This window comes from Canis lupus, chromosome 27, assembly GCF_048164855.1.
Source record: "Canis lupus baileyi chromosome 27, mCanLup2.hap1, whole genome shotgun sequence".
Taxonomy (NCBI): Eukaryota; Metazoa; Chordata; class Mammalia; order Carnivora; family Canidae; genus Canis; species Canis lupus.
The window spans coordinates 23892773-23913998 of record NC_132864.1 but is presented as its reverse complement, the minus strand read 5'-3'; the positions used below and the strand labels follow the sequence as shown (position 1 = coordinate 23913998).

General features: G+C 54.0%; 1 protein-coding gene across 7 annotated transcripts in view; it reads left to right on the top strand.

Annotated features, from left to right (window-relative positions):
- The window catches only part of FAM222A (family with sequence similarity 222 member A), a 56322-nt gene that overhangs the window by 5528 nt on the left and 29568 nt on the right, over positions 1-21226 (top strand). For 2 of the 7 annotated variants that reach the window (XM_072802890.1, XM_072802891.1), the window contains exon 2: positions 18257-18364. The exons of 3 other annotated variants lie outside the window; for them this stretch is intronic. The gene's annotated coding sequence lies outside the window, so the exon portion shown is untranslated. Of the gene's footprint in view, positions 1-531; positions 3239-16553; positions 17338-18256; positions 18365-21226 lie in introns of those variants that run through there. 2 more of the 7 variants (XM_072802889.1, XM_072802893.1) reach the window with 2 other exon arrangements.

The following is a 21226-nucleotide window of genomic DNA, read 5'->3' as shown; positions in this document are numbered from 1 at the left end:
AGGGGGAGCTTGTAAGAGGCTAGAGGTAAAGGGAGAAAAACAACGAGAGTGTGCAGGGCCTTGAGTGCTAAGCTAAGTACTTGATGTGTCCAAAGGAACCACAACCTGAAGGCAGCAAAGGCATCTGACAGGGAGGGGTGGGAGATGATATGGGTGCCAGACAGGTCATTCTGGCAACCTTTGCAGGGCCTTGGGAGTTGCAGATTGCGATGGAACCCTGGGCTCCTGCATTCTCCCTGCTTGTGTGTCCTCAGACAAGTCTCTTTACCTCTCTGGGCCTCACTTTTCTCGTCCGTTCAGGGAAGTAATAGCAGTTTTCTCCCAGGCTTGTGGGTGGGATGAGCTTGAGCACGCAGAGTGCTCGGGTGAGTGTGAGCCCCTCAGTAGTGGGTGGGCTCAGGCACAGGCCCCAGTCAGTCACCCTGGTCCCGCAGCAAACCAGTATCCCAGCCGTAGCAGCTGTTTGGGGCCCTGGGAGCCCCTGCCATTGTGCAGAGGGCACAGGGGACAAAGGCCTGGGAGGTCAGGGGCTAAGGCCGAGGCTGGCTGTGAACAGGCTCCTGGGGACAGGGACTTAATGATGCAGAACTTAATGACCTGGAGTCTGTGGGGAAGGGGGCCTCCCTTGGAGGAGGAGGAAGAGGAGGAGGAGGGGGAGGAGGAAGTCCAGCTGCCAGCTGTCTGCTCCAGGATGCACTGCCAAGGCAGGGGCAGCTGCCCCACAAGGTCCAAGCCTGAGCTTGGTGCTGGGAGAGGTAGAGGTGGCAGGGCCTCCCAGCCTCCAGTTCCTGGGCCTGAAATTTGGAGCTTAGCCCTGTTCCTCAGCATCTTCGTGACCTCAATCTCCACATCTGTTGGATGGGCCAGGGGTCTGCTTTGGAGGGCAGCTGTGAGGCTTGGCAGGAGCCCATTGCAAGTGGGCAGTAAACAGGAGCTGCTATTTTTACTCTTTATTCATCCGTTCATTCAGAGAGCTCTCACTGCTCTGTGCCAGGCTCCCTGCCAGGTGCTGGGGACGCAAAAATGAACAAGCCCAGTTACCTTAAAAGGTGGTGAGGCCTCAGACACACCATCACAGTGCAGTGGGTTGGTCACTACAGTACAAGAATGCACAGTGTGCAGGCCCTATGCCAGGAGCAGGGGCATTGCGGTAAACAAGCCACATATGGCACCTGCCCTCTGGGGCCGCAGATTCTCAAAGCGTGCTAGGAAATCAGAGGCAGAAACTATTACTACCAGCTGGGATAGCCAGGGAGGGCTCCATGGGGGAGGAGGTGGCAGCATTTTCGATTGCTGGCTTTGGTGGAGATTTCTGTCTAAACACCTTTGCCTATTATGGGAATCACAGGACACTCCTGGCCTCTGCTGTGCTCCAGACTAAGCTTCCTGCTTTGACATTTTGTTCTCTCATTTAATCCTCATAGGATTGTGGGGAGGGTATTTTTATCCTTATTGTATAAATGAAGAAACTGAGGCTCAGCAAGGTAAAGTGATGGCCCAGGGCCACATGGCAGGTGGACAGAATGCCCTTGGTTGTCCATGCAAGCTTTGCCTGTCTTCCTCCTGTGAGAACCCTGGGCTGGGTGGGGCTGTCCTGGGAGGATCCTTGGGCAGGGGCTGCAGCAGGGACTCAGATCTGGCCCAGCTGTTTTCTTTATAAGATGCATGACCTTGAGTGAGTTACCTCCCACCTCAACCCAGCCTCAGCTGCGTCCTCTGTAAAATGTCAAGGATTGCAAATCTGTGGCAGGCCTGGCTTGCCTTCCACCGCTGTGCCCTTGGCAGACATCGCCAATCAATTGCTGCCCTCTTCCCCTGCTGAGTTCTTCCCCTGACCTTGGGCTCTTTCCAGGGCTCTGGGCAGGCAGCTCCAATCAATCAGTGGGGCCTGTGAGCTGAAGCCTGCTTGCCTGCCTGGCCTCGATGAGCTCAGAGGTCGCTCCAGCCCATCTCCATATGGTACCAGAATTAGGGACACTGGCAGGTTCTCTCTGTGGATATAGGTTGTTCTACAATTGCGGGAGCTGTTGAGGTGTAAGAGTGTTGCCTCCCTCCAGCTCCAAAGAGACCTGTGTGCAAGTGGCCGAGTGCATGCTCACTTCAAGTGCCCTGGGGGGCTTCCAAAAGCTTTCATCCTACATAATAGTAACAGCCTTTAGTGAGCTCTTTCTGAGAGTTCTGGTCCTTCATGGATACTCTCTCATTCATCATTCTGCAGAGCACCTACAGTGTGCCTCTTGGCACCTCTAGGAAGAAATCTTAACCCATTTTAGAGATGAGAAAACCGAGGTTCAGAGCCATTAAGCAGAATAGGATAGTGCACTTGCTGAGTGGCTGAATTGACATTGACCACTCAGGTCTCGAGGTTCACAGCCTGAAGCCAGGCTGAGTGTGGCAGGCTGGCAGGGCAGGCTTCCTGGAGGAGGTGTCCTCAAAGGCCTTAAAGATTGGTGGTCTTCTGACAGGCAGAGCTGGAGCTTCTAAGAAAGGGACAGGCCCACCTCTGGGTAAAAGGAAGAGCTTGAGAAGCAGCTCAGAGACAGGCAGGCAGGAGTTGACCCAGTGTGGGTTGAGGGACCAGTATGTCTGGATTTGTTTGGAATATGGAGACATGGGGGACTGTGAAAGGAGCCAGGGCCATTCTGGGCATTTGGACTCCATGGTAGGGAATTGTGGCAGCTCTTTGAGCAGAGGAATGATCCCAGCTCATCTCAGTGTATTTAATCAGCATTTCCTTGAACCCAGGGTGAGGTTAGCTGGTGCTTGGGGCTACCTCGGTCTACCAGAAGCTTTAGCCTAGAGCAGCATTGAATGAATAAGCAAACAAATGTTCACCAGACTGACCACCGGACTGACATGCTTCTGACTTTCCCAGTGGGCCCTGCTGCCAGGAGGAGAGAGGCCAGAGGCCTGGGGTGGTGGCTGGGGGAGGGAGCCAAACGGACACCAGGGGCAGGGGCTTCCCTCCCAGCACTCTACACCTTGCTGTCCCTACCCACAGCCCCTCCTCGACCTTCCCGCCCCGGATGCAGATAGCCTGGACCCGGTGCTTGGGGGGGATAAAAGATGAAGGTTCGTGACCATTTTTTAACTCAATAAAGGGAAAGACGAGCTGCAGGCTGCAGGCCGGAGATATAATTAGTTCGCAGCAGTGGCGCTTTCTTGATTTAGCTTCTGAGAGAACAAGACAAGGATGTTATACCCAATTAGCAGTAACATCCAGTCGGAGCCTCAATAGGTGAGATAACAAGCTATTTTTATGACTTTTCTTTCCTCGCTTGGAAGGGGCGGGGGGGGGGAGGGGGTATCAGGGCCTTATTTCTTTTCATCAGGGAACAATTATTAGTGATCTCAGGATTTCCCAAAGCCAAATGCTGCATTTGTTAACCCAAACAAGAAGCATCCCCAGGTGGCAGCTGGGGAGGCAGGCTGGCATTTTGAGGCCAAGGGTAGTAAAGGGGTGCAGGCCCCTTGTCCCCATTCTAGAAGCCCTCTGAAAAGGCTCCCAAAGGCAGAGCCTATTGGTTTGGCAAGGGCATCCCGGGCCCCTGACATAGTGTCTGCCTTGATTTCTCTACCTGCTTCACGGAGGCATAAGGAGACTGGTCCAGTTCCCCCGGGGATGAAGAAGGATCCAGTTCTGCTGGCTCTTGGCAGTTCTTCTTGGCACCATCCTAGACTTTTCTGCCAACTGGGCCAGTGGTTCTGGCTCTTCAGCCTTGAACCTGCCATGGTACTCCGCTTGCTGGACCCCCATTATGGCTCACACTGCCCAGCCACCCTCCTGCCTGTCCTTGTCCCAGACCCAGTCTCTGGCAGGGCTGAGTGGTGATTAGCTCCTCTCTCTCCCCCCCTCATTACCCCCACAGCCAGGGCACCCAGCACTGGCCAAGTCTCCGCTGGGCTGGGAAACCCTGCCAAGCCCCACCCCAGCCGCCTGGCCACACTCCGACTCCTGGCGAGGGCTGGGGGATGCCCAGAGAGGGAGTTGGCACAGCTGTCATGACACCCCATCAGCTCGGGCCCCAAGCCCAGAGCAGGTTCCTGGGCCTCCGCCCATCCTGCAGAATCCAGCCCCACCCTGCCCTGAGTCCTATCTTCCTGTCAGTGTGGAACCAACCCCACACTCGAGGTTCAAACAACTGACAAATCCAGCCATGCAAAGTGGGAGTTTAATTGCAAACAGTTTTTATGGATCATGGGCCCATCTGTGCCACCATATGCAAAAGGGAAAAAAAATCCCCATTTAGAAAAAAAAAATTCTCCCTGCCCCACACCCCAAACTGACTCCAAAAGGAACAGTTGCCAAGGTTTAGCTGGCTGGAGCCAAGCACAGAGCAGGGACCCATCCGGGGGGCTTCCTACAGAGTGGGCCTGGCAAAGCCAGGGGGCCGGATGGGGTAGGGCCGACTGCTGATCACCACTCAGTTTGCCTCTTCAGACTGCCAGCATCTCGTACCCCCCAGGGTAATTTCACAGCTCCGGGCCTTTGCACATGCCACATAGCTGTCCAAGGACCCTCTGTCCTTTTGCAGCCATCTCACTGATGCTGTTTGCCTGGCCTCTACAGCAGGACTTGTCATGGAGTGGGGCACTGCCCAGCATTGATGGAAATGTGGGAAAGAATGGTGTCATGGGGCCCCCAGATGAGGGGCTTCCTCTTCCATTTCTATCCTAGCCCGGCCCTACAGATTCCCTTCTTCCTGGTGGTCCAGGCCTCCTGGATCCCAGCTGGGCAGATGAACCCCACTCTCATAGGTCAGCTGTTCTCAGACCCTCAGAAGGGGCTCCCACCCAGGGCCCAAGTAGGCTGGTCACCAGGTGGGTCTGAAAGGACTCAGCTCTGAGGCAGCCTGCCAGGGTTTGATTGCCAGGCCACCTCATCACGACTGGGAGATTTCATTTCTCCCTCCCTCTCTGTGCCTTGGTTGCTCCCTCTGTAAAATGGGGAGAAGTCAATGGGATAATGCATCCAAAATGCATCTATGTCTGTCATCTCATTTCCTCAAGGGAAGGTCTTTGCTTTGTTTAGAGAGTGAGTATGGATGGAGTGAGGGACAGAGGGAGAAGGAGAGAATCTTTTTTTTTTTTTTTTTTAAGATTTTTTTATTTATTCCTGAGAGATACAGAGACACAGGCAGAGGGAGAAGCAGGCTCCTTGCAAGGAGCCCAGTGCGGAACTAGATCCTGGATCCCGGAATCACGCCCTGAGCTGAAGGCAGAAGCTCAACCACTGAGCCACCCAGGTATCCCAAGAGAGAGAGAATCTCAAGCAGCCTCTGTGCTGAGCAGGGAGCACCATGCAGGGCTCTATTGCCTGACCCTGAGATCATGACCTGAGACAAAATCAAGAGTCAGACGCTCAACTGACTCAGCCCCGCAGGCACCCCTCCTTCCCAGGTTCCTAATCAGGACACTTGATGTTTACTGAGTGGACATGTGAGTGAGTGAGGTATTTGGAGGACTCACCGGGAGGAAATGGGATACAGGCCCTTGGCTGGCCAAGAGATTCAGGGTTTTTTGCACCCTTTTTGGTGGAGTCCAGGAAGTGTTCTGCAGCCTGCGGTGATTATGAACTCCATTCTGCATGTGAGGAAAACACACTCAGACCAAGGGGTCTCCCGAGGTCCTGCAGCTGGAAGTGGAATGCTGATGTGTGACTTGAGCTGACCCCATCCCTGCCACTCGCCTTGTAGGTGAAGGATAGGCCCAGAGCACAGATGGGATTTCACCAAGGTCACATGGCAAAGAAATAGCTGTCAGCATTTGTGGGATCCTTCCTAACCCACATCATAAGATGAGGCAACTGAGGCCCTCCAGCCTCAGAACCAAGCCAGCCAAATCCCATTGCTCTTCCCTCCTCCCTTCTCCCTCCTTCTGCCCCAGGTCTGCACTCAGGATCACCATGCCTGTGGGTTTCCCCATAGACTTGTAAGCTGGCGGCTCAGTTTGTGCCAGCAGCTTGGCCCCATGTGGGGGGTCCTGGTGCCCCAGGACTGGTACTTGGTGCAGCCCTCCTGCAACAGGTAGCCCGGGTAAGTGGGACCCCTGGGACCCAGGCAAGCACAGACTGGTCAGACCCCTGGCAGGAGCCCAGGCCAGGCACCAGGCAGCCCATTCCCCGCCCGGCAGTGATCACCAGCTCCCGTTGTAATCATTAAAACTATTAGAAGGAAATGTTCGCTTGAAGCAAATGTCAGGCGCCGAGTTGTGCTTTGTAAACGCTCACAATTAATGCCAATCAGGCCCGGAAAAAAGCCGGCCCGGAATCCTGTCTGTTTCGTCTCATTTGTCAGCTGGTGCCGCTCCATGTTGCACATTTTCATACAATTGCTATAAACATAAAAGGGAAACTCCACAGTGTTCCTGGGCGCCCGGATGGTGTGCGCCGACTTAATTACTTGGTATTCCGCTGCTCACTTGGCCGTCCCAAGAAGGCGGGAGAGAGAGAAGGGGGACTTTGTGTGGCAGGGTGAGGGCTCCTGGAGGTCAGCCAGGGGGACGGGTCAGGCTCCAGGCTTGGGTCTCCCACCCTACCCTGCACTAGCCGCACAGCCCACTGAGCTGAGGACAGCTGTAAGAGGAGAAAAAACTGCCAAAATATGTTTGCAGCATCCTCAGGCAGAAGAGGGGGAGTGGGAGTCCACTAGGCTCAGCCTCAAACCCTGAGTGATCTGTTGGGTTTGTCGCCCTCCTCCTGCACACCAGGCACATGTGGCTTGCCAGCTAGGCCTCAGTTTCCTCATCTGTGAGTTAGGACTGACAGCTTAGCGGTGGGGAGTTCAGGCTTACTGAGGTTGTGCCCCGGGCTGAGAGCATGGAGCAGGTGCTTCCCATTGGGTTTCTGCACAGGCCCCACGAGGATTGGCTGCACTTCTTGTCCCCAGGGAGCACGAAGAGGTTCACAGCTGGAAGTGGTGCTGGGATTTGGACTTGGCTCGCTGGGCTCCAGAGCCTATCGCTGGTATGCCACCTCTCAGTGGAGCAGTGGGGTTGAAAGGAGATGACTGATCTAAAAGTCTTAGGACACAGTCATGTTCTCATAAATAATAACTGCCGTGATCTACTGCCTGCAGAGGGGCTCAGGCAGGAGGGGGCATACCCTGGCCTGTGGGTCAGCACCAGTGTACGTGGATCTTGCTGGAGGGAGTGGTCTACAGGGGTTGCTGTGCCCCCTCCTTCCCCAGGGGGTTGAACCCACCAGGCTTTCAGGGTGAGGCTCCCCCAGTTACCTCTAATCTGGTTCCGGGGTGCTGATTGTGTGCTAGGCTTCGCCTAACTGAGCCCTTAGAAGCCCTGAGAGTTGGGCATTGTCTCCATTGTACAGATGAGAAAACTGAGGTCCATGCTGACCTAAGTTACACAGCTCAGGACAGATGGAGCCACAATCAGATTCATCTGCTCCAAAATCTTTTCCCCACCTTCCTAGCCAGCTCCTCATCATGGCCCTGGACATGAGGCCTCACTATACACCATGAACCTGCCCCAGGACCATTTTGAGCTCTCTCGCTCTCTGTGGATGGGGTCTTCTAAGGCCAGCCTGGCTTGGCAGGGACACACCGGCCTTTGTGTAGGCTTGGGTAGGCTCGGGCCAGGCAGGGCCACCAGCACAGTGGGGAGAGGGCGGTGCGGCCCAGCCGGCCAGAGATAAATGCTCAGAGCAGGGAATAGAGGCCCCTTTGTGTGGTGCTCAGTGGGGGAGGGGATGTTGCCAGCTGCCACCCTGTGTGACCGGGGAGGCCTGAGCCCTCCACAGAGGTCTGCCACCACCCCCCGGAGACTGGCCAGGGAGCCTGTTATCTCCCCTGCCGCCACCTTCCGACATTTATTTGCCTGCTCCTGTTTTCTGGGACCTCGCTGTTAGAGAAGCCAAGGGCAGTCATTAACTTGGTTGGCTGTAGGCCTACTGTGCGCCAGCATGGGGCCAGACACTCTGGCAACCCTGCAGGCAAAGCTTTGGCAGTAGTCTCGTTACAGATGAAGACATAGGCTCAGAGAGGACAGGGAAAGTGCCGTACTCACAGCTGCTCACAGGGCCAGCGTTTGACCAGCTTCAATGCCTTTACTTTCCATGGAGTTGTCCTTTGTACCCTGCTGGTCCCGGGACCAGGGCTGCGACCTGAGGTGCCCGTCTCCATTGCTGCAGCGGCTTTGGGAAGGCTGCTGGCTGCCTTTGTTCCATGGGCAGGCACCAGGCGTCCATTCTGTCCCTCCTTCCTGTCCAGACTCTGCCCTAGCAGCTGTAGCTTTAGTGGGGTTTGAGGACAGGACCTCGTTGAGGGCTGCCCTACCCACTAACCTTTCTCAGAGGCTCAGTCTCCTTAGCTTAAAAATGGGAATGGAAGAGAATACACCCCTAGGGAGCATTTGGGAGACGTGCCAGGACACAGGTAAAGTGCTGAGTTTAGAGCCTGTACATGGTCAGGCTGCATGAATGTGGCCTGGGCTCTCTGGCATCCCTACCCCTTTCTAGGAGAGGGAAGAGGACAAGCTGAGGCAGTGTGCAGGTGGCAGGCATGTGGGGTAAGTCTTAGGAGCATCAACACATGGCAGGGATTGTCTCATGGGGTCCCTGCCATAGCCCTACTTCACAGATAGGCAGACCGAGGCTCAGATAACTGAAGTGACTTGTCCAGAGTCCTAGGAACACAGGGCAGGTAGTTTCCTGGAAGGCCCAATCCTTAGTCTCTTATTGACCTCCACTCTTCTCATCGGGCAGCTGTCCACTATAGACACAGACCAAGTCCCCTCTGTGCTGTGGGAGGCCCAGAACACCCCCAGGCAGCCCAAATGCCACCTGGCTTTCCATGGCATATCGTGGCACCCACCAGATCCAGCTTGCACCCACCAGGCCATTCCCTCCTCTGTGCCTTTGTCAGCCCAGGGCTTCCCCTGGGACTGCCCTTGTTCCCTTCCCCAACATGCACACACATGCATGCATGTGTATATATGCACATGCACACCCCAGCACACATGCATCCCTTCCAAGCAGAGTAAGTCCCGCTCGACACTCCCCTAGCGGTCCTCCATCCGGGTGGGACTTGGAGTCCCCCCTGGGTCCCTTACCCTGCCTCCTGCCACCAGAGCCCCAAGCCCTATGCCTCTCCCAGCTCTTCTGCTACAGCATGGCACAGAGTAGGCTGTCAGTGAAGTCCGAGATAGAGACGCAGCCCTGGCCTCAGGGACCGAGTCCCTGCCCAGTGGAAGAAACAGATACAAAACAGCTCAGAGATGAGGCTGTCCCAGGGTGGGATCGAGTACAGGACACCTGGGAACAGGAAGCTCCCACCCCAGCCTACCCTCTCCGAAAGGGAGCCAACCCTTCCAAGTCCCAACTCTCCTCCCGAAATCTCAGCCATCTTATTTTTAAGCCTCCCAAAGCGAGGCAGGGGTTTCCCAGATGGGAAAAAAGCCTCAGGAAGGCAGATACTGGCGGAGACCACAGTTTCTGAGGGCAGAGCCTTGGTCTGAGCCTCAGACCATGCAACCCCAAAGCCTGTGCCCATCTCCAGGGTGGAAAACTCAGGTGCCCACAGGGGCCAACCAGGTGACATGATGAACAAAGCAGCTGCTGCTAGGCCTCATGGGAATGTGGGCTCAGAGGTTCCAGAGCTGCCAATTTTTGTTTGTTTTCAAGGCAAACCAGACAATGAGAATTTGGGGTGAAATTTTATTTTTCTTTTCTTTTAAATATTGGCAACCATGTCACAGTTTATTTTTTCCACTGTAGCAAACAGGGCAAAGAAAAGATGTTTGTGGGTGGGATTTGCACCCTTCAGGAATACGGTGGTGTCTGGGCGGGGAGCATGAGGTGTGGGTCCCAGGATGTCATGCCTTCTGTGTCCCCAGAAGCCAATCTAGCAGCTCCGTGCACCCCTCAAGACACCCCCAGACGCCGCCTTCACTGCCAGAGGCAGGAGGCAGGGCCCAGAGCCCCGCGAGGGCACCACCCAAATAGCTATAATCAGCAGCCTCGCCAAGACTTCAAACTCACCCAATTATCCTGCGAGGGAAAAAAAACACAAAATGAAAACAAATTAACATGTTTGCATAGAAGCTGCTGCAGCAACAGACACAGCCGTGCGCGCGCACACTCTGTGTGCAGCAAGGCCCTGAGCCGCCACCGCCGCTGCCAGCCCCCCAACCCCCGCCCCGGGCCTGGCACCCCCTGGCAGGGCCGTGCCAGTCTGTGCCCACTGTCCTGAGTCAAAATGTGCCCTGGGCCCAGCGACCAGATTGTCCCCAAACTCGACTAGGCACTGTCTCAGTCCATCAGCCTTCAGGGTTTGTTTTTTTTCCCCCCAATTACTGAACATGTGAAATTCATTGTGTGCCAAAATTCAGCCTCATTGACCTGTGCCCCTCCCTTTAGATGGGGGAAATAAGCACAGAGAGGTTAGTTGACCTGCCCAACACTGCACGGATGGTGAGTGGAAGAGCTGGGGTTTAAATCCAGATAGGCCAGCTCCAGTGTCTTCTCTGTAACCACCGCATGTTCTCTGTAGCTTCCTCTGGTCTGTGGATAACATGCTAAGACCTGAGCCTGGCCTTCAAGCCCACTGCCCCACCCCAACCCCTCCAGGCTGTGTCCATTCTTGCATAACCCACCCAAACTGCCCACCCATGTTCTCTCTTATGCTGAGGGGCTGTGGGCGTGGTGGTCATGATCACGGAGGTTAGGAAGATTCAGTGTGAACAACTGCGAAGTGCTGCCTTTGGCATCTGCCCATGGGGTTGGGTCCCACCCCCAGAATACCCTCACACCCCAACCCTACCGTTCAGTAAGCCCTATAAGACCTGGCTCATCAGACTCACGAAGCCCATGGGGTGCCTCTGTGCTCTGTGCAGTTCCCAAGCACACAGTCAAGGGGCTGAGATGCTCCCCCTTCCTCCTGGGAATGACCTTTCTTCTCTGGGCTCCCTTGAGGCTCCCTCTGACCGGGGTTGAGGTTGCTGGGCGTGTGCCTAATCGGCCCCGCAGCCTGGCACTGCAGGTGCTCAGCCAAGGTTTTGTGAGTGGAGCCACGCCCACTCTCATCTGGTGCTTATGGGGCTTGTTCCTGGGAGTTGAGCATAAACTGTGCTGGAAGGAGTTGGGGTTTAGGTCTCAAGGGTCTCCAGGACAGGGCTGCCTCTACCTCCCTGTCCCTTTACCCTGCTCTGCTCTGGCTGTGGAAAAATCCCTTCACATCTTGAAGCCATTTGCTATCACCCTTAGCCCTTGTTGATGATGTTGCAGGCATAGTGGTTGCCCAGTGACTGGTGGATTTCGAGGAGCTAAGAGGGCCCCACTGAGTAAGGGACTGCACTCCACATACCATCATCCAGTTTAGTCCTCACCATGGCCTGGTGACAGAGGTACTGTTTCTAGCCCCATTTTTCACATGGAGAAATTGAGGCCCCCAAGGGACCAGGTGACTTCCTCAAGAGAATCCTGCTGCAAGTGGCAGAGCCAGGATTCTGGGTTTGTGCTTTAGCCATTCTGGATACTGCTGATAAGGGGCAGCACCTTGCAGCTCTGGAGCGAGAGGCCCAGTAGGACACCATCCTAGTGGTGGTGGTAGAAGACTAACTCCATTGTACTCAGGGTAGCTAGCCCCTTTGGAATCAGCCTCTTGGCCTGCAGTCATGCCCACTACTCGGGGCCAGGGTGGCATCCAGGGGAGGTGACCCAGTGCCCATTGCAGGAGTGGCCAGTAGGACACTGGGTGCTCACTTGGAATCCCAACCTTCCCTTGGCATGGCTCTGCCATGGGCTTCAGAGTGCAGCAGACCTGGCTTCACCTCCGGACCCCATCAAGTGGCTTTAGATAAACCCTGGTCCTCTCTGAGCCTCTCCTTGCCTCTGGAGAACAGGAGGTGTGGATATGCCCATACTTCTCGGGATGGGCTTGAGGCTGGGTGAAGCAGCCCCCTGCCCAGACCTCTTAAGGAGCCCTCTCCTCCATTTCTAGAAGTTTCCCAGCCCTTAAGCTCCATGACACTGCTAAGGATGGGACTCAGATTGCTGCCCAGCCCATGTCCCACTCACCCACCTGTGTTGTTGAGCACACTTGGTTCTGTGGGTTCTCCATGTTCCAGATGAGCAGAGGGGTTTATAGGACCAAGGTGATAGGTACACTGTGCTGTGAAATGAGGGAGACACCCCAGGGGCCAGGGCAGGTGACCAGAGAGGAGAGCTGTGAGCCCTGGGCGGTAGAAACAATGGTCGAGAAGGAAAGGCTGAGTGCATCCCTCTGATGGGATTTACTGAGCATCTACTCTGTTCCTGGCCTTGGTATAGAAACTAGAGATAGGTGTGTGAAGCCCCAGGCTCAGCCGCCTCCGCTGTGCACCCTTGGGCAAGCCATGGTCTCTCGGGACCCAGCTTTCTCACACAGGGTAGTGGAGAGGGTCAACCAGAAGTTGACATTCAGTACTAAGTGGCTGAGAGCCTGGGAGTCTCACACAGAGGTTCATCCCCTGGCCCTGCCTCTTGGGGGTAGGGTAAGAGCTGGTTCCAGTGGCTGTTGCAGAGCTATGTATGGCAGAGGACACCTGCCCACCCTTCTGAGGCAGAAGTTAGGGGCTGGTGGGGTGTAAGAAGTAGGGAGAAAGTCCCCCCCCCCATTACAAAAGTAAAATTCATCTTTTAGTATTTGGTAATGAGTCTGATGAAGAAAGATTCAGCTGTCATCCATCTGCCCAGAGCTCAGCACTTCGTCTCATGCTGAGGACTTTCTTCCTAGGTGTTGGGCATTTGGGGTGTGTCTGATTTTGCCTTGTGTAAGTGACCGTCCTGGTCAAGTGGGCCCTGTGTGAGGAGGTGAGGGTACAGGGCCAAGCCCAGTCCTGGCCCAGAAGGGCCCACTTCATGCTAAGCCTGCTCTGGGCCCCGCACCGATCGGCACATTCCGGCCTGGGCTTCTGGGAGCCACCTGCCCACCCGCCCGCCCAGCAGCCCATTGTCTGGCATGTGGGGGCTCAGAGCAGCCGTTGTTCTGCACACATCTGATCCTGTCTTTTCCACATCAGATCATTTGTAACCGTCACCAGGCAATCGGGCCCGTCGCTGATTCAATCTCGGCTTTGTGCTGTCACAGCTGTTTTTCCGCGCCGGGCTGATTTTGAAAGGAGGCCCATCTTCTGGGCCCGCTCTTCAGAAGCAGGGGAGGGGGTGGAGGTCTTTATGTGTGTGTCTGTGGGTATGTGTGTGTGCACATCCTCCCCCTCTCAGCATCCCCCCCCCACACACACACACAGGCCTCTGCCTCTCCTCACCGAGTAGAATTGGGAATGAGGTACACAGTCCAGGGTGCTGGGGGCCCATGCCCATTCCCTACCACCTGCCTACCCTGGGCACCTATGTGCTACGTGCCCCAGAGTGCAAACACAGTGGAGTCTGTGCCCCAGTAGAAGAGACAGATGCTAAACTATTCGTCAATAACATTTCAGAGTGGTAACGACAATGAAGGAACTACAGCCAGGATGGGATAGTGGTTGGAGTGGTCAAAGAGGACCTCTTGGAGGAGGTGATGTTTGAGTTGTGTGAATGAAGGGTTAGAGCTGATGTGGAGATTGTCACCCCTTCTGAACTGATGCCCTCTTATGTAAAATCTACCCCAGCTTTCAAAGACTTAATGGGGGGGGGGGAAGACTTAATGGAGAAGGAAAAAAAAAGAACATAAAGTATCTCATTAGTTATTTTTAAATATTGATTACACGCTGAAGTGATAACTTTTCAATATATTAGAGTAAATAAAATATGTTATTAAACATAATTTCCCAGGGCATCTGGCTGGCTCAGTTGGGAGAGTGTGTGTCTCTTGATCTCAGGGTTGTGAGTTTGAGCCCCACAATGGGTGTGGAGATTACTGGAATACTGGAAGATAAAATCTTTAAAAATAAACCAAAAACAAAACAAAACAAAACACCAAACCCATAATTTCCCTTGTGGATACTAGAAAGTTTGTAATTACATTATATTCCTACTGGAGAGCACTGGGCACTGGATAGAGACAAAACTGTAAGTGCAAAGGTCCTGGGATGAAACCAAGGTTGACCTGTAAGAAGACCCCAGGGTAAGCAAGGGGAGAGGGACAGTGTGGGCAGGGAGTGGGGAAGGGGTTCACACAGCCTTACAGGGTATTGTTAGAAATGCCATGGAAGCCAGTAGGGGAGTTTTGAGTGGAGAAGGCCCCTGCAGGCTGTAGGATAACATGAAGAGGCCCTGGGACATTGGGATGCAATGAGGCATACAGTTAGAGCACCGGTCTGCCATAGAAGAGTTGTAGGAGGGACCTGCTGGAGGGTTGGTAAGACCAGATTTGCTTCCCTTCACTCCTGGATCTCAAGGCCTTTGGGCCTTCTCATGCTCCTGCCTCTCCCTCCACCCATCTACCTTCTCTGGTCATTGTCTACTCCCTGAGCAGCTGGTCCTTGTCAGGTCCAAGAATTTACAATATGTCCAGCTCCTCATCTCCAGGTGATCTGTGGTAGAAATCCCTTTTTAAAAAGTTACTTAAAAAAAAAAAAAAAAAAAAAGGATGCACAATCACTGTAGAAAAATTAGAAACACAAAAAAGAATCAAACTCTCTAGAGATAAACACAGTCCCATAGGCAGGCTGTGGCAGAGCTGGGGTTTGAACCCAGGTGGTCCAGCTGCAGAATCCTGGTGCTAAGATCATGGTTCCCTGTGGACAGATGATGCTGAAGGGAGCTGCTCTACCCTGAGAGCGCTTAGGGTACCACCAGCCCAGCTCTCAGCAAAGGATGCCTGGCCCACACACAAGTGGGGCTTCGCCCGGGGGGGGGGGGGGGGGTTAACATTTAAGTAAATATGTTGATGCTGTTGGGCCAGAGTGCCCTGTCCTGGTTCCCTGCCCCCATTCCAAAGGCTGTACTCATTTCTGTTCTAGCCTGATCCCTCTGAAGCAGCTGTTGATCCTTGGCTCCTGGCTCAGAGTCAAGACCAGCCCTCCTGTCAGACACCTCCCATCCCCCCTCCACCTACCCCCACCCACCACCAACCTGGGCTTCTGTCTCCTGATCTCCTAAGCGCTGTGGCCCAGGCCCTCTTCTGCTGGGCTTTCCTACCCCCTCCACCAGCTAACTGATCGCCCTGCGGCCCTGGACAGCCCCCACCAACCCTCTCCAGCCTCTCTTTCCTCTCCAGTACACAGACCATAGTAATCCTCTCTTTCTCTGGGTTGTGAGGTGGGTTAAATGAGGTGATGTCTGTAAAGTGCTGAGCCCGTGGGAACACTAAAAATAAAAACCAGCTCCTATTATTACTCTGATTATTAGATTTCTCCTTCCCTGTTGCTGGGTTAACCCTGAACTGTAGGTGCAAGGAGCTGAGGGGTGCACGGGGATAGATGAGAGGATGGGTGGGAGCACCAGTACCTTCCACCTCCATGAGGGGTCTTACCTTTGCCTTTTACATAATGTTCCCCCTTCTGGACCCAGTACCTGTGGAGTCATCTAGTAACACCCATTACCATTTTGGTCTCCACTTGTATGTCGCTCCTCCACAAAGGTTCCATGACCTCCAACAAAAATACTGGGTTGGGGCCCTTCTGCTGATAACATTTTTTTTTTTTTTAAGATTTCACTTATTCATGAGAGATAGAGGCATAGATATAGGCAGGTGGAGGAGAAGCAGGCTCCATGCAAGGAGCCTGATGTGGGACTCGATCCCGGAAGCCATATAGGGGAGTCTGAGATTTGGTGGTTTTGCTCCCCAGCCAGGGCTTCCCAAAGGCTCATTTTTGTGAGAACAAGCCCTGCCCCCATTCACTCCCTAGGTGCTCCTGGGTGGCCTGTGGTTCTGGGAGCAGGCCAACCAGGTCTGATGCCAGTGGCAACAGCTGCCCTCTCACCCCATCACCAGAGGGAGTGGTTTTCAAGCCCTCCTGTGAGCCCACCACCCACCCAGCACCTTCTCTTAGTCTTTCCCTGCCCTGAACCAGCACTTGTCCTCAGCAAGTGGATCTTGCCACCTTGGAATTGGGCTCCCTGTCCCTATTCTCTCTGCCTTGGTGACCCTGCCTGGCATTAACACAGACGTGTTGCTCCTAGTTACCAAGAGGGCTGCATCTCTCCTGGAGCTGCTTCAAGTTCTTCACATTATCCACTTTTTTTCAAGTCTTAGTGTGCTTGCCTGTGCCGTCCACAGCTTCGGGGACCCCTACTCCTCCCATCTTCACCTGGCTATTTACTACCTACCTGTTGATAATCATAAGCAATACTAATAACAGCTACCACTTGGGCAGGTACTACTATGACCTTAGCACCTTATTTGTACAATGTGTGCTCTAAACACTTGTACAATCCATGGAATTAACCCCTTTTTCAGAGGAGGAAACTGAGTCTTAGTTGGATGTGCCCTAGACATCAGAGTTGAGGGATAAAGCTCAGATACCAGGATCCAAAGCCTGGAACAATATTGTTACCCTCCTTATGAGACAGCGGGGCTGTCCTTTCATTGTGACATCCCTAGGCTAGCCAGGGTGGCCCCATCATGGCTACCACTTGTTTGCTTGCCTTGTAATTGCCATCTGATGCCCCCTGCCCTCCATCAGGGTTTGTTACTGCCCCAGCCTCTCGCACACAGTAGGTGCTCAATTTGTCTCCTCTCTAGAGGTTGGAGCGCCGCCCAGGGCGGATAACATCAGGATTAGTTCCCATGGCGACTGACGTCACTGCCCCAGGCTCCGCCCTGCCCCTTCAGGACTGCGTCACTGGGAGCTGGCCGTGGTGCTGAAGCGCGCGGGAGGGCCTCCACCCCAGGCTGCACCCTCGGTCCCGGCCGCTTTCTGAGCCCTGCAGTGCCTCAACAACGGGAGCCAGCTTCTCGCCCATCCTTCCTCAGGAGGTGGCTTCCCGAGGGCCCGCTGTGCACGGTCACTGGTCATAGCACCATAAACCCATGGAGGAGGGATCAGAGAGAGCCACATGGGGAACTCAATTCGATTACCTATCAAACATTTATCAAGCACCTTGTGTGTCTCTGAGAAGCCCTTGAGGAACCTGGGCTTCAGCTGAAAGCCAAGTAGATTTTCAAGGGGGCGAGTAGAGATTCAGGAAGTGCTTGCAAGCAGAAGGAATTCCACCCGCAAAGGCCTGCAAGTGTGGCAGTGAGAAGCTTATGCCCCCCTCAGGGCTCTGGCTGTGGCTGCCTGCCCTCTGGCATTCGTGATTATTGGTTCACTTTTTAGTGTCTCCTGGTGGCCCAGAACTACCCACTTGTCTGGTTCCAGTGCCTGGCCCAGGGCCGGGCCCAGACTGAATGGAGAGTTGTTGTCTCCTGGGGCCCAGGGTTGGCGTCTCTCTGTCTTGGGAACAGAGGGAGTCAGGTATGCTTTATGGCCAGATTTGCATTTTAGAGAGACCTGTGGCCCTATGGGGGTGGGGATGGGGATGGATGTGGCAATAATCCTGGCAGTAGATGAGGCCTCCTGTTGAAAGGGGCAATGCCCCTCCACCCCAACCTTTAAAAAAAAAAAAAAGTGAAAATCCCCTTCTGGTGCTGCAGCCCAAATGGCAGTGGGGAAATAATCACTTTTCACAGACCCCTTATCCACAGCCCAGCCCTGCGCCAGTTTAATCAGCAGTGGCAGTGTGACTTGAAGATTCCCGGGCTTGAGAGATCAGGAAAGGGGTTAAAGAAAATTACCCTTGCCTCCTCCATGCTAATGTAATCTCTAACCAGATCTGCCTAGCCGCAGCTCAAATTGCTTTTTAGATTAACATTTAATTATTAACAGGGTCCCCTGGAAGGCCTCAGGCTCAGAACGGGGATGGGGGAGGGAGCGGCAGGAGGGGGTTGGGGGTGGGCTTTTACTCTGGCTGCCTTGCAGAGAGACTGAGTGGGATTGGGGGGGCAAGAGGGAGAGAGAGGGAAGGAATAGGGGAGAGTGGGGTCAGGAGGAAAATGAGAAAGAGGGACATCAGGAAAAAAGGGAGGCATTAGGACAGGGAGGCAGATGGAGGAAGGGAGAGAGGGAAGAGGAAAGATGGTGGAGTCTCCTGTTGTGGGGGAGGGGCTGTGCACCCAGACTCCCTATGGCACTACTGGGCAAGGGTCCTTTTGCTGCACTGTCCTGGCTAGTGGCAAGCAATCTCCTGTCCCTCACCGTTTAGGGAGGACTGAGCTTTCTGTGCGTCATGCTGGCCTGGCTTGTGGTACTGGGGACTGTCACAGAAAAGTGACTCAGGGCTATAAAGCCAGGATCAGACTCAGGCTCCCAATCCAGTGCTCATTCTCTTCCCTAGGCCTGGGCCTCCCATCACTTCACATTCTTCCCTCCATTTGGGGTCAGCCTGTGTGGCCAAGACAGGGGGAAGGAGAACAAGGCTTCCTGTCCAGTAAGGGGTATCCAGGTGAGTATTGTGGGCATCCCCAAGGACTAGCAGAGCACTTTATGTGAACTGCTGGGCTTTTCCAGCTCCCTATCTCATCCCAGGTCAACTTTCTAAATCCCTCAAGCACAAACTGCATCTAGAACCCCCCCTGTATGTCAACAGAGGACCTAGCCCATTGCCTTGAACACAGTACACTGGATTGTTTGAAAACCCTTCGTAATATCACCTCATGTCTAAGCTGAAAGCCCCTCCTACAACATCCATTGGGCTGTTCCCCATCAAGATTCAGTGAGGAAAACTGAGTCAGGGAAGCACTGTGACTTCCTTTAGATCACTGAGCCAGTCAGAGTCCTGGTGTGGGCAGGTGCCACCCTGAGGCATCCAGGGCTGGCTCTCCCTTGTGAAATCCTACTCCCATTGGACATTGGCCTGGTATGACCTTCCTCTCCAAGCCAGAGCTTGTCTTTGGCTTTGACTAGAGCCGGTGAGGCCAGAGTGGGTAGCTCCAGAGGTAGGGAAGGACAGGGGCTGGAAGTGGTATAGCTGTGGCCTTCAGGAGGTCACAGCCTCGGCCTTCTCTGGAGCCCAGGCATGTCCTCATACTCTGCCCTGCGCTAGGGCCAGCCCAGCCTGGCAAGGGGTAGACTGCTGACCTGCAGGATGCATGAGGGAAAGTTCTGCCCACCTGCCACTTTAGGGAAATAGCAACTGGAGGAGAAGCCAGGGAAGTTCATTTTCAGTGGGCTGGATTAGAGAAAAGGAAGTCAGTTCTTACTGGTTGTTCTCTTTGACAGGACATTCTTACTGATTTTTGTACAGCACACATGGCACAGGGCTGGCCTTCAAGAGATGTTCAGGGACTGTTTGCTGCCTGAACGAATGAACGAATGAATGAATGAATGAGTAAGTGAATGGATAGTAAATGACAGCCACCTCAGAATGGTTCTCTCAGAGGCAGGGTCTGCGATTTATTTCTCTCAGTATTGTTCTGCCCAATGCAGGCCTCACACGCTGTCCTCCGTGAATGTTTATGGGATGAGTAAGTGGCCTCCTGGGAGCCCCAACTCCTCCTTCCCCTCCTTACCTCCCTCCCTGTGATCCCAGCCCCTGCTGGAGTAGAATCAAAGTGGATTTGGGCACTGGGGAGAAGTAGGCCTTTGCTTCCGTTCCTTCCTGCCCAGCTGCCCAGGAGCTGGGGGCTGAGGGCCCCCACCACCACCATGATGGGGCCAGGGGCAGAAGCCACACGTGTGTGAGGCTGAGGGTGCAGTCTCTGGTCGGGGTGACACCTAAAAGCTGTGTGACCTTGTGCAGATGACTTCCCCTCTCTGTGACCATTTCTTAATCTGTGAAATGGGACTAAAAACAGAACCCACCACAGAGGCTGCTAGGAAGCTGCGGTGAGGTGTAACGGACAGGATGCACGTGGGACCTGGCACAGAAGCAACATTCGATAAATGGGTAGCGCTATTATTAGTACTAATGTGTGTGTAGTTATTTGTGAGCTCCTCCCTCCCCCAGCGGCTGGGGGCTTCCCAAGGCCCCCTGCAGCCAGACAGGCAGGGAGAGATGACAAAAGGCAGGCAGGCCAAAGGCCCCAATTCCCCCCGTTCTTTTAATAAAAATAAAGACAGCCTTTAGACATTCTTCTGCTCTGCATTGTTCTGCCAAGGCAAGCAGCACAGACTCAATTCCTCCTCGGACTTGGAAAGTTCCTTCCTTTCTTTCCCCTCCCCTGTCACATTTCCTTTATCTAAATCCTCAGCCATGAAAGGGCATATCGACAGCTGGGGGCGTTATCTGGTGGAGGGGACCTTTTCCTAGGGGTGCCTGGGAGATAAGACGTCTTATCAGCCCCCACGTCAGGAATGATGCCAAAGCATTCTAATCATTGAGGCTTGCGACAGTTTCTCCCTCCCTCCCCCCCACCCCCCCTTTTTTTTTATTAAAGTCACAAAAGACCTTGGGCTTATAAACAGCCTGATTTGCAGATAGGGTTTCAAAATGAGCAGTGTTCCCAGGATGGTCCCTGGCTGGGGGAGTCACGAGTCAGGGTGGGGCCACAGAGGAGCTGGCTTTCTGCGGATGGGATGATGCCAAGCAGAGTGGGGGCAGGGCGGGGTCATGAGAGGAACATAAATGTGTTAGCTGCCTAACCCATTGCTGTCCCCAGCTTGCTGTGTGACCTTGTGCAGGATGCTTGGCTTCTCTGGGCCTCAGTCATTTCATCTGACAATAACTGATTCATTGATTCAGCCAGTCATTCAACACTTATTTATTAAATGATTACTCTTTGCCAGGCACTGGGAGAAGGAGACAAATAAGACATGGTCCTTGCCCCTGAGATACTCACAGTCCATTGGAGAGAGACAGACATGAATATTGGCAATTACAACTTGGTGTGATTAGGACTGTTGGGGGCGGGGGGGTGTGCCCAGAAGAAGGACAATTGAGCCAGAGTTTGAGTTAAATGTATTGAGGTGGGAGTGCTGTGGGCAGAAGGACCAGCACAGGCAAAGTTTTGGGGACGCAAGAGCAGCCAGCTGGAGGGAGGGCTAGGAGAGCTGGCGAGGATAGGCAAAGAAGGTTAGGCTCTATCTTGAGGTCAGAGAGACATTTAAGGGCAAGGAGAGAGGGATCTTTGCCCTGTTGTAGATGGTCGGGATGATGCGGGGACTGGTGGTAACCCACTCATCATCATGCTCAGCTGGCTCCTGTTCCCTCCCATGCTAACCCCCCAACCTGCCCCAACAGCGGGGTACAGGGTTCCTGGGAAAATGAGGAATGAATTGGGATTAGAGGCACAGAGAGGAAAAACCCCTCCCTCTTTTTTTTTTTTTTTTTTTTAAGATTTTATTTATTCATAAGAGAGGCAGACAC